Genomic DNA, 14,257 nt, shown 5'->3' with positions numbered 1-14,257 from the left:
TTAGAAACAAACATAGGCAAAAATCATTGGACATAAACACGAGCGACTTCTTCATGAATATAATCTCCCCAGACAAGGGAAACAAAAGCAAAAATGAACAAGTGGGACTACATCAAGCTGAAAAGTTTCTGTACAGCAAAGGACACCATCAATAGAACAAAAAGGCATCCTACAGTATGGGAGAATATATTCATAAATGACAGATCCAATAAAGTGTTGACATCCAAAATATATAAAGAGCTCACACACCTCAGCAAACAGAAAGCAAATAATCCAATTAAAAAATAAGCAGAGAAAAAAAATGGGTAGAGGAGCTGAACAGACAGTTCTCCAAAGAAGAAATTCAGATGGCCAACAAACACATGAAAAGATGCTCCACGTCGCTAGTCATCAGAGAAATGCAAATTAAAACCACAATGAGATATCACCTCACACCACTAAGAATCACCACCATACAAAAGACAAACAACAACAAATTTCGGTGAGGTTGTGGAGAAAGGGAAACCCTCCTACACTGCTGGTGGGAATGTAAATTAGTTCAACCATTGTGGAAAGCAGTATGGAGGTTCCTCACAAAGTTCAAAATAGAAATACCATTTGACTCAGGAATTCCACTCCTAGGAATTTATCCTCAGAATGCAGCAGCCCAGTTTGGAAAAGACAGATGCACCCCTATGTTTATCACAGCACTATTTACAATAGCCAAGAAATGGAAGCAACCCAAGTGTCCATCAGTAAATGAATGGATAAAGAAGATGTGGTACATGTACAAAATGGAATATTATTCAGCCATAAGAAGAAGAAAAATCCTACGATTTGCAACAACATGAATGGAACTAGAAGGTATTATGCTCAGTGAAATATGCCAGGTGGAGAAAGACAAGTACCGAATTATTTCACTCATATGTGGAGTATAAGAACAAAGAAAAACTGAAGGAATGAAACAGCAGCGGACTCACAGAACCCAAGAATGGACTAACAGTTACTAACAGGAAAGGGACTGGGGAGGATTGGTGGGAAAGGAGGGATAAGGGGTGGGTGAGAAAAGGGGCATTATGATTAGCATGTAATGTGGGGGGAGCCACGGGGAGGGCTGTGCAACACAGAGAAGACAAGTAGTGATTCTATAGCATCTTACTACACTGATGGACAGTGACTGTAATGGGGGTTTTGGGGGGACTTGGTGAAGGGGGGACCCTAGTAAACATAATGTTCTTTATGTAATTGTAGATTAATGATAACAAATATATATATATATATGTAGAAAACTTTAACGCTATAAACCAATTGGACCTAACAGACACATACAGAATACTCTGTCCAACAATAGTAGAAACATTTTCTCAGGTGCACACGGAACATTCTGTTAGACCACAAAACAATTCTTAATAAACTTAAAAAGATTCAAATTATACAAAATATCTTTTCCCACCACAATGAAATGAAACCAGACATAAATAATAGAAGGAAACTGGAAAATTTACAAATATGTTTTACTTTCACAAATATGTGGAAATTAGAAACACTCAAAAATCCAATGAATCAAAGAAGAAATCACAAGAGAAGTTAGAATATACTTAGAAATGAATGATAATGAAAAGGCAACACACTGAGACCTATGGGATGCGGCAAAAGTAGTGATGAGGGAGATTTAAATGATAACGGGGTTGTAAATGCTTGTATCAAAAACGGAGAAAGATCTCAAATCAATAACCTAACTTTATATCTTCAGGTACTAGAAAAATGGGACAACTAAACCCAAAGCAAGCAGGAGCAAGCAAATAATAAATATTCGGCCATAGAAATGTAGAATAGAGAATAAGGAAAACAGTAGGAAAATCCATGAAACCAAAACTAATTTTTCACAAACATCAACAAAATTGAAAAACACTCATCTAGACTAAGAAAAGAGAGATACGACTTATATACCTAAAATCAGAATCATAAGTGGGAATATTACTACCAATTATACATATATAAAAAGGATATTCTTCTAGGAGTTTTATGGTTTCAGGTCTTACATTCAATTCTTTAATCCATTTTAGTTTACTTTTGTGTATGGTATAAGATTGCAGTCCAGTTTCATTCTTTTGCATGTGGCCATTGGTTTTTCCAACAATATTTATTGAAGAGATACTGTCCCTTTCCTAATGTATATTCTTGGTTTCTTTGTCATAAATTAATTGATCATATATGCATGTTTATTCTGAAGCTCTCTCATGTTCTTTTGAACTGTGTCTCTTTTTTATACCAATACCATACTGTTTTTTGTGATGTAATTTGAAATCAGGGGGCTTGATGTCTCTAGTTTTGTGCTTCTGTCTCAAGTTCACTTTGGCTGTTCAAGGTCTTTTATGATTCCATACAAATTTAGGATTGTTTGTTCTTTTTCTGCGAAAAATTCATTGGCTTTGGAATTTTGATAGGAATTGTATTAAATCTGTAGATTGCTTTAGGAAGCATGAACATTTTCACAATGTTAATTCATTTGATCCATGAGCATGAAATCTCTTTCCATTTATTTGTGTGGTCTTCAATTTCTTTGATCAATGTCTTAAAATTTTCAGAATATAGGTCTTTTACCTCCTTGGTTAAATTTAGTCCTATGTATTTTATTCTTTTTGATATAATTATAAATGGGATTGTTTTCTTAATTTCTCTTTCTGATAGTCTGTTACAAATTTTGTTACGTATATCTTACAAAATTTTAAATCAGTTAATTAACTTACTGGTTTCTTTCTCTTTTTCTTTAACTGAATTATCTTTGATATACAATCTTATGCTGGTTTCAAATATACAATAGTGGTTCAGCAGTTACCCATATTATTAAATCCTCATCCCCTTTAGTGCAGTTACTATCTATCAATCTAGAAAGATGTTACAGAATCATTGACTATATTCTCCAGGCTGTACTACCACCCCCGTGACCAACTTATATTGCGGTTGCAAATTATTGTGCCTCTTTATCCCTCTCACCACCAACAACTAGCCCTAAAACCTCCCTCTTGGTAACCACTAGTCACTTCTCAGTGTCTATGAGTCTACTGCTGTTTTGTTCATTCTGTTTTTGTTTTTATATTCCATAAATAACTGAGATCATATGGTATTTGTGTTTCTCCACCTAGCTTATTTCACTGAGCATAATACCTCCTAGATCCATCCATGTTGTTGCAAAAGGCAGGATTTCTTTTCTTTTTATGGCTAAATAATATTCCATATTGTATATGTACCACCTCTTCTTTATCCATTCATCAGTTGATGGACACTTTGGTTGTTTCCATATCTTGGCTGTTGCAAATAGTGTGGTGACAAACACTGAGGTGCAAATATCTTTTCAAATTAGGGTTTTGTTTCTTTTGGGTAAATTCCTAGGAGTGGAATTACTGGATCAAATGGTATTTCTATTTTTATTAACTTATTAATTTCTTATATGCAAAGAAATGTTTAACTTAATTCTACAAATATTTACTGAGCTCCCATCAAATATCATATCATTTACTACAATCTAACCATTTTTCCTTTAAAATTGGTAGTGTTTTCTTTCTAGTGGTTTATCATATGTCTTCATCCCTTGAATATCTTCTACTTCTCATTCATAGTATTCTTTATTTAGTTTCAAATAAGTAACCCATGTAATTTCAATATAAGCTGTCAGCTTAAATAACTGAAAAACATGTATCTTACAGCAAAGAAAGTACTAATTTCTTGTTAGAATCTTATTTATTAAATTAAAATCTCTAAAGAAGTTTCACTTTTCATAATTTCAATTAAAGTGAGTAATCAGTCATAATACAGCAGGAAATGAATGACACCTTCAAACAAGATCATTAAATATAATTTAATGAGGAGATCATTTTAATTGATATAGGTAGACCCAGTAACTCCACTTATAGGAATTTACCGGAAGAAAACAATGTCTCTGATTTGAAAAGATATATGCATCCCTATGTTTATTGCCACATTATTTACAATAGCCAAGATATGGAAGCAACTAAAGTATCCATCAATAGATGAATGGATAAAGAAGATGTGGTACATATACACAATAGAATACTATTCAGCCATAAAAAGGAAAGACATTCTGCCATTTATGACAATATAGATGGACCAAGAGGGTCTTATGCTTAATGAAATAAGCTAGGCAGAGAAAGATAAATACCATATGATTTCACTTGCATGTAGAATCTAAAAACAAAACAAAACAAAATGAACAAAACAGCAGTAGACACAGAGACACTGAGAAGTGACTGGTGGTTACCATGGGGAAGGGTTGCAGTGGGTGGGTGAAATAGGTGTAGGGGATAAAGAGGCACAAAATCCCAATCTTAAGATAAATTAGTCATGGGAATGAAAGTACAGCACAGAGAATAGTCAATAGTTCTATAACGTTTTCTATGTTGACAGATAGTAAATACACTGGTTGGGGTGAGGATTTAATAATGTATACAACTGTTGGATCACTATATTGTATACTTGAAACCAATATAATATTGTATATCAACTGTATTTCAATAAAAAATCAAAAAAGGAAAAAAGTAAGTTGTAGAATCATATTACACTGAACTGTGATGTCATTTTTGTAAAAGTAAAAATAAAAAAACATATTTTGGTCAAAAAAAATAGTTGTGGGCATCTTTAAGGAAATCTATAAGGACATGAAGCATTTTGGGTCTAGCAACAGTAGGAATACTAGGCCTGAAGGGCCCTTCAGGGGCAAAGGGAACAGTTACTAGTTACTAGTCCTCTGAGAAAAAGAGCTGTAGCTGTAATATAGGGTACCCAACTAGAGCTGTAGACTTCAGTAGAGAAATGGGCTACTAACAACCCACAGACAAGCAAGAAGAATCCTAGGAAATAAATATCCCTACCTCAATCTTTTCTTGATCCTTAAACCAACTGTTTCCCATTGGGTGAAAACAACCAGAAGCCATAGGGCAAAAGAGCTCATTCATGCTGTTCAAAAAAGAGCCTGCTGGGGCACAGAGCAGAATGAGAAAGGCTGCTTTTAGTGGCAAATGTAGACTGTTCAGCATAAGCTACTCACCACTTTTTTAAAAAACTCATACACTACACTCTTTAACTTTAGGTTTACAGAAAAATTGAGCAGCAAGTAGGGAGTTCTCATATACTTCATCTTCACCCTTCACTGTTTCCCCCTATTATTAACATCTTGCATTAATGTAGTACATTTGCTACAATATTATGATACATTATTATTAACTAAAGTATGTATTTTACATTAGGGTTCTTCCTAGGTGCTATATATTTTACAGGTTTGACAAATACATAGTAACATATATCCACCTCACATACATCTAACAAATATATAATGACACATATCATCCCGCTCTCCTTCCCCCCAAACACCTGGCAACCACTATCTTTTACTATATCCATAATTTTGCCTTTTCCTGAATGGCATAAATTGGAATTATACAGTATGTAGCTTTTTTTCAGATTGGCTTCTTTCACTCAGTAATATGCATATAAGTTTCCTCCATTTCTTTTCATGGCTCAATACCTCATTTATTTTCATCACCGAATAATATTCCACTGTCTGGATGTACCACAGTTTATTTATCCATTCACTTATTGAGGGATGTCTTGCTTGCTTCCAAGTTTTGGCAATTATGAACAAGGCTGTTCTAAATATTCATGTAGATTTTGAGTGGACAGAAGTTTCCCACTCACTTGAGTAAACTCCATGAAGCATGATTGCTGAATCATATGGTAACAGCATGTGTGGTTTTACCAGAAGTTGCCAATGTAGCTGTACCATCTTTCATTCCCACTAGTAATGAATGAAACTTCCTGTTCTTCACCAACATTTGGTGGTGTCAGTGTTTTGGATTTTAGCAATTCTAGTAGATGTGTAGTGGTATCTCTCATTGTCATTTTAATTTGCAATTACCTAAGGACATATGATGTGGAGCATATTTTCATATGTTTATTTGCTACTTGCATATTTTCTTGGTTATATGTCCAGATTTTTTGGCCATGTTTTGTGTTGTTTTCTCATGGTTGAGCTTTAAGAGCTTTTGTATATTTTAGATACCATACTATATCAGATTTGTGTTTTGTAAACATTTTCTCCCAGGATGAGGCTTGGTTTTTCATTCTCTTAACAGTGTCTTTCACAAAGCAGAATTTCCCCCAAATTCAAGAGCTTAGCAAACATCAAGCAGAATGAAAACAAAGACAACCACACCTATGCACAGATCAGGTTAAATTGTTGAAAATAAGGGACAAAGAGAAAATCTCAAAAGTAACCAGAGAGGAATGCACACTGCCTTCAACAAAGCAATGGTAAGACTGATGTCTGATTTTTCAACAGAAACTAGGGAAACCAGAGGACAATGTAATGAGTGAAGCTTTAAAGTGCTGAAAGATGAAAATCTCCAACTTAGAAATTCTATATTTGTCAAAAACATCCTTCAAGAAATGAAGGTAAAATAAAGATGTTTTCAGTCAAACAAAAACTGAGGGAGTTCATCAACTGCACACCAGCACTACAAAAAATACTAAAGGAAGTTCTTCAAATTGGAGAAAAATAATACCAGCTAGACCCACAGAACTACAGGAAGAAATGAAGAGCACTGAAAAGGATTAATATATAGATAAATATGAAAGAATCATTCTTGGGTAAAAATTTTAAAGTAATATTTTCTAAGATTTATAAGACATATAAGTAAAAATATATGAATATAACAAAATATCTAATGGCACTGTCTAAATATTTTCATTTGCTTTACTAATAATTTTCAATAAAAATTTGGGAAATCTTTACTATTTAATGACTGAAAATATTTAATGATGCTAATTTCATATTTTCTTCATTTTTGTCTGCATGTTTTCTATAGTTGGAACAAAACTTGAAGAGAACATGTATTCCATTCTGTTAACATTGCTTAGCATTCTTTACTTTTATCAAAGAGCTTTTGAGTACAATTTTTATCCAACATTATATCATTAGCAATAATGCCCACTGGTCTTTTTAGATGCTCAAATTGTTTTTCATTAAAAACACAAATTTGTCATACTTAGTACTACTTCTTGCATAATATCAAAAGACATTCCATTTGAATAGACTCAACATCATAAATATATCAATTTTCCCAAGTTACTTTATCATGTGTTCCCACTGTATTTTTCTGGAGTTATTAAACTTTATTATAAGCTCATATGAGAAACAAAGAAGGAAGAATGTCTGAAAAGGAAGAAAGAACATGGAGGGAGTGGAGCGTAACATGATCAGATATTTAAATAATATAAATTCTCCATAATTAAAACAGTCTGGTATTAGCAAGTGAACAAACAGATTACTGGGGGAAAAATACAATGTTAAGAAATAGGATAGTAAATATGAAAATTTTATATGTGATGAAAAGGTACCTCAAATCCCTGAAGGAAAGATGAACTTTTTAATTTAGTATTGGAACAACTGGATAGCCTTCTGGGAAAAGATAATATTAGAGCCATACTTCATGCCACACACTAGAATACACCCCAAATAGATCAGGAATTTAAATATAAATAATGATACCACACAAGTACTGAAAAAATATGTTGGCTAATTACTTTATAATCTGGGGGTTGAAAAGCCTTTCAAAAACATAGAAGTAATAAAAGATTAATAAACCTGACTATATAAAATTTTTGAATACTTTTGTTACAAAAAAGTAAGCAAAATCAAATCATAGATGAATAGCTTATCTCTCTAATACAGTTCTTAAAAGTCCAGAAGACACACATATACCAAAAAAAGACAACTGAGCAAGAGACATCAGTGGAGAGCCATAGGAAAGGCAAAAGACCTTCATACGTATGAAAAGGTGTTCAATCACATTCATTATAAAATAAAATTAAAACTACCCTGAAATACAATTTCTCATTGACCAGAATGACAGAAGTTCCAAAGTTTGTCAAAGCATCATGATACTAAGACTGTGGAGAAACAGACTCACTATTACATTACTGATGGAAGAACGAAATGTTTAATAAAATCCCTGTGAAGTAAATTTAGCACCATCTTACAAAATTACATTTATATGTATCCTTTGACTCAGAAACCCCATTTCTAATAACTGCTTACAATACATATTTCCACAAATGTGAAACATATGCATGAGAGTATTCATTTTGCCATTGTCATGATAAAACAGTGGAAATGACAGAATGTCCATCACTAGGAGACTGAACAAACAATGGTATATCCAGACAAGGGAATGCTATGTGGCTATAAAAAGGAATGAAAAAGATCTATATGTACTAATATGGAGTAATCTTCAAGATATGTTGTTAAATGACAATAACAAGATGCAAAGACATGTCTATATAATGCTACCCTTTGTATAAGAAAGGAAACTAAGTAAAAATATTTATACATGCATGTTTATTTTTGTAAAATGAGACTCTGGTAGAATAAAACAGAAATTTTAAAAATAGCAATTTAAAGGGGGGAGGAAGAGATCAAGGGGGAGAATAGGATAAATATACTTGTCTGAGTTCATCTTTTTTTTAATCTTAGTTTTACTTTTGAACATTGTAAATGTTTCACATATTAAAAGTGAAATTAATTTAAAAAGAAAAAATGAAAATCTAAAATTGAAAACTAAAGCAAATGAACCTATTTATTTAGTAAATTTTAAGGTAACCATCAGAGAAAGTAATTATCTCAGGTGATTTTTGAATATGATACGTTGTACCTCCTTCATGGTAAATATTTTAAAGACTAAAAGAACAACAAATAAATATTCGGTGATTTTGTTAGCAATAGTACTAAATATTACAGTTCTAAAACTATTTTATGAATATTTTAGGATAAAGCAAATAGGTAAATATGTCAAGGTTACTAAGAGCCAAGATTTTCAATTATTCTGATAAAAGATATCAAATACAAGATCAAAGAAGGGAGAAAACTGTAATGTAAAATTTGAATTGGAAATGTCATGAATTCATGATTTTTCTAAACACTGGAAGTGTCTTAAAGCAGTGATACCTCTGTAGCAATGAACTCTCCCAACATCTAAACAGTGGTTTCTAAACACACTTCCTTACTGAAAGAACCAATGCTCCTTAGAGAAATGGCTGATTCCATGTCTGGAGCTTGGGAAAGTAATATTGAGCCAGGGACATCTTGTACCAAAAGTAAGAACGTGCTCACAAACAACCTTTGCGGTATGTCAGAAGGACACAAGAGTCAGCTTAAAAGGACTCCCACTTGGTATGGTTCAAGTCCACACAAAAAAATAATGACCATAAGTGATTATAAAATACTGAATAGAAAAAAACCTGAAACTATAGGGTTGTTGTTTTTTTTTTAAGGAAAAGACCAATTTTTTATCTTTTACTCTGAAAGTTGGTAACTAAAGGGAAATAATTAAGCATTTCTCCTGCCTTTTTAAAAAGAACCCTAGTTTTCCAGTTGATGGGGAAAAGCTCCTCTCTGCATAACTAACCCCTTATAAATCAGGAGTGGGAGAAGTAGAAAAGCACCGTTTTGTAACCCTAATGAAATAACTCATTCAGGGAAGAATCCCTAGAGATGCCAATTGTTAGGTGAAAGTGTGTTAGAATATTCACAGTATTTAAAGAATCAAGAAGATGACTTGCTAATTTAAAGGGTGAAACTTTCTGGCACAGATCTGATTACACTTAGCATCCCTAGTTGTGGGATGACCTTGTATTTATATTTGATGCGAGACAGTGTGACACAGTCGGGCAGTCGGATGGAAGGAACTGCCCAGCGGCCTTCCCAGAGGAGCAACCCCAATATCCCTCCTGCTCAAAATGTCCCTCATAATAAATTTTCTTATTTTGGTTTCAGTTCAAGCTGCCCCTTCAGGGAAGAGGCCATATCTAATTCTCCCTGAAAATTTTTGGTACTGGCCCTAAAGGAAATTGGAAAAAAACCACTACTGGCCTTGTGAATACCCCCAATGATGGGAAAGTGGACCCCATGAGTATTGGACCCAAGTTTATGGGAAAAAAGATATGGAAAACTTACCTGGGTCGAGGTTCCTTCTCCCGCCCCTACATGGCCTCCAAATAACATATTCGATGATTAATGGTGACAGGTGGGTACAGAGAACAATTTATATTCTTTGGCTAGCCCGCCAAAGAACAGCCTGGCAAACTATAAAACAAATGAGAACAGGGTATTACCTGACTCCAGATCAGAAAAATCGCCATTGTAAGTCTTACTAAAAATGGGTCCGAGGCACAATCCATAAAATTTCTCCCTGCCAGCCATGTCCTTTAATGTCCTTTAGAGAGAGCCTCTTTCTTTCCTACTGTAGATGAAGAATGGGAGTATAGCTATGAATGAATGAGGGCCCTACATAAAAATAATAGAACAGTGAACGTTAGTCATCTGTAAAGAAACCGAGAGTCTGGCACCTACCTAACCTTTGCAAGATTTTCTGACCACAATAACTAGGAACAAGGCCAAGTGATTTAATCCCATTTTCCAAACTCATGTAACCATGCTATGTGTCAAATAAATGATCAATGCCTGCACTTTACTTTATGTAATCGAAGAGTATAAAAACAAGCTGCTACTTTTCATTAAAGGCCAGGCTCAGCTTTTGCTCAGTACACCGGTTAGTCGCCGACGCCGTCCATCCTTCAGGGACTCTTGGACTCGCTGGAGCTGGACTCTGGCAGTGAACTATATGGCACTTTTGAAAAATTAGTCCCCAAATTGGGTAACCAGAATCTAATTTTTTTAATTAAGAAAAAGTACAGAAGGATAGAGGAACAAATTAAATTAAACCACAGAAACAGTTAAGACAAATCCACAGTGTAGCATTTTCTGTAAGAATCTGGCGTAATCTCTTCAGTCAATACGATGAAGAAAAAAGACTGGATTATTCTGGATTACAAAGAAAAGGGGAGAGGGGAGGACATACAATAACAAAAAAAACGTGGAATTTGATTGGATCCTTTGTTTTTAATGCTATAAAAGATTTAAATTGGGAAAGTTTGAATATGAACAAATGTTAGATGACATTAGGAATTAAAAACTCACTAAATGTTATAATTTTGTTGTGTAAAATATATTCTGTAGATTTAGGGATGATGTCTGCAACTTGCTTTCAAATGGTTCAGAAAAAAGATAGGCAGACAGACAAATGGATAAGATAGAGACTAGTAAAGTAAATACGGCAAAATCCTTATGTTGAGCGTTTGGGTGTTTATTTTCCTGTTTTCAGTTTTTCTGCGCTAGACAATTTTCAAACCAAGAAGTTGGAGAGAAGTTCCATATTATTTTTACACAGTAACAGAGGACATTTCAGGCTGCCGCTTATTATTTCTTCTTTGCTCTCCTGAGGAATCAAAAGATTCTCATAAATGATATTTCAAAAGGCACATTAAAAAGCATCAAAACTTTATGGTCTCTTTATTCGTTTTAATATGTAATTGTTTTATTAAAAATTCTTTAATTTGAAAATATTAAAACACTGCAACTTATACTGACACAAGAATGACAATGCACTAGCAATAAAATCAAAGTCTAAGCTAAACTATTTAGAAGAAGTAGTAACTCCATAATTTTAAGGTAATTTAAAACAGGCAATTTTAAAGAGTGCTTCATAAGAAGGCGCAAAGCAGCTCAGCCTGCAGTGACGCTGCCACACCAGCAGATGGCGCTATAAAGAGTCTCAGGTGCCCGGGGAGATTGGCGATCTTTTAATTAGCTTGAACGGATGAGTTCATATTAGAGTTAACATTATTAAGTATATTTACTGCTTATTGCAGTTACTCTTATACTACTTACTAACTGGTACAGAAATTTAACAACTGGTTGAGCCGTACCAGTGCAAACCGGCTAAATGTCATCTCTGTTTCCTCCTATTCGACGGAAGCCTCCCAAGCTCCTGCCGGAGGGTAATCCCTACACCGGGACTGAGTACCACCTCCGCCTGCTCTCCAGGGCTTCTTGCATTCGTTTCCACTTTCCTGCATTTTCAGCCTTTACTTCTGCACTTGATCCTTCTTCCTCACAGCATATTAAAACGCTCATAACATAAAAAAAAAAAAGCTCCTCAATTGTATATACTGATCCATCTTTACTTTCCTTGCAAATAGACAAACTCCTTGAAAATTACATCCTTTCCTCCACTGCCTCCATTTCTCCTTCAAATTATTCCTCCAGCCCCTGACATCTGGGGTTTCTGATCTCACTTGTCCAGTGCAAGTTCTCCCACCAATATCATCAGGGCTTCTTGTTGCCAAATCCAGTGGACACTCTTCTTTCCTCATGCCACCACTCCTCAGCAGCATTCCACACATCTGCCTTCCTTCTTCCCTATAATAGCACCACTCTTCCTTAGGTATTACCCTATCTGCTGGCCCCTCTTTCCTGCCCCTCCATTTTCTATGTTCCCCATTTTCTTCCTCAGCCCTCTTCTCATGTTACACACTTTATGTGGACGATCTCGCTCTCCTCCCACCTGCATATTATTGATGCCCAAGTCTCTGCAGCCATGAGCTCTCTCCCCACAAGATCCACTTGTATAAACCCTGCCTCAGGAAATGACCCCAAGACCCACCCAGCTGACCAAGTCAGAAACATGCACTCTTGGCTTGTCCTTTCCTTCCCCAATACAACAAAAACCCCAAGACCTGTCAACTCTACCTCCTAAGCACCACATAAAACTTCTCCTTCCAGTATAACAAAGCAAAAACTGAAGGAGCAAAACAGCAGCAGACTCAAAGAACCCAAGAATGGACTAACAGTAACCAAACAGAAAGGGACTGGGGAGGATGGGGGTGGGAAGAAAGGGGGCATTATGATTAGCATGTATAATAGGGGGGCATGGGGAGGGCTGTGCAACACAGAGAAGACAAGTAGTGATTCTATGGCATCTTACTACTCTGATGGACAGAAACTGTAATGGGGTATGCGGGGAGGACTTGGTGATGGGGGGGAGTAAACATAATGTTCCTCATGTAATCGTAGATTAATGATACCAAAAAAAAAAAAAGCTCAGTCCAGTCACTATGCAATAGGGCTTTGGAAGGGAAGAAAACAACATGGGGTGGTATGGCTCTTATCTTTCCATTAAAAAAATTATTTTGAAAAGATTTCAAACTTAAATGGAAAACTTGCATGTCAAATGCAAAGAACTGCAAGGATCCCCTCAGCTAGACTCCCCAGTTGTTGATATTTCATTGCATTGGCCCCATTTCTCCAAACTGTGATTTGGAAAAAGCAGAAAGTCCATTCTTCCCCACTTCTCCCTTGCACCCTGTCCCAGCCACGATGAACACATTAGTTTTCCAAAGTTGTCACATGCTTGTTCTCTGACCGTTGCTGTCCCCTCTGGAATGCTCTTCCCCTCTCAATGCTTGGCTAACTCCTGCTGTCTTCAGGCCTTGGCTTGGACCTCTGCTCCTCTAGGTTTCCTCTGACACCATGACTTGCTTAGCTGCCTCAGTTGGGTGTTCCCATAGCAATTCTTTACCACAAACTACTCACTTTTTCAGTCTTACAGAACTTAATACAGCCTCCAGCCCTATCCGCCACTATCCTGATCAGCATCCTAAAGACCTTCCTGCACAGACTTTAGTACCACCCTTTCACAGCACTTACCACACTTGTTTTCTAATTGTCTATTCAGTTGTTCCTGCTGTCCAGTAAATTGTGAGCTCCATAAAGGCCCATTTCTCTATCACTACTCAGCAGCGACTGGCACCCAGTAATTGCTCAAGAAATATCCAGTGAGTCAATGAATCCTTGGATTCCAGTTGTGCACCTTAGTTACAACAGTCCAATGGATACATGCAATTCTTTTATAACTTACATAGTACTATAGAATTACTGTATTATTATTTGTGTCTGGCTATTTTACTCTTTGAGGGTAGGGTCAATTTCTTTGTCTCAGAACTTAGTCTGGAGGAAGGGTAGCTAGGAAGTAGAATTCCAGTATGAATGAGAAAAGCACTGGTTCCTCTCATCGAGAGACTGGCCAGAAGCTATGTGAATTGTCAAGAGCCCCAGACCTCATGGTCAAGTATCCTTATGGTGGACCTGACGCGTCAAGAGCCCCAGACCTCATGGTCAAGTATCCTTATGGTGGACCTGACGCAGGCAAAGGGGTGTGAGGATAGGGGTCCTGGGTATTTCAGCAGGAGGGGTGACTGGACTCTGGTTTCCTCTGCCGGTCAGTTTCAACTTCTGCCTCAGGCCACAGTGTTGAGGTATTGTTAATTCCTCTCTTCCTGAGCCCGTTTGTTGCCAGTAGTTCTTTTC

The sequence above is a fragment of the Manis javanica genome, chromosome 16 (genome assembly GCF_040802235.1).
Source record: "Manis javanica isolate MJ-LG chromosome 16, MJ_LKY, whole genome shotgun sequence".
NCBI lineage: Eukaryota > Metazoa > Chordata > Mammalia > Pholidota > Manidae > Manis > Manis javanica.
The sequence above is the reverse complement of the archived record's forward strand: the minus strand, read 5'-3'. Positions refer to the sequence as shown.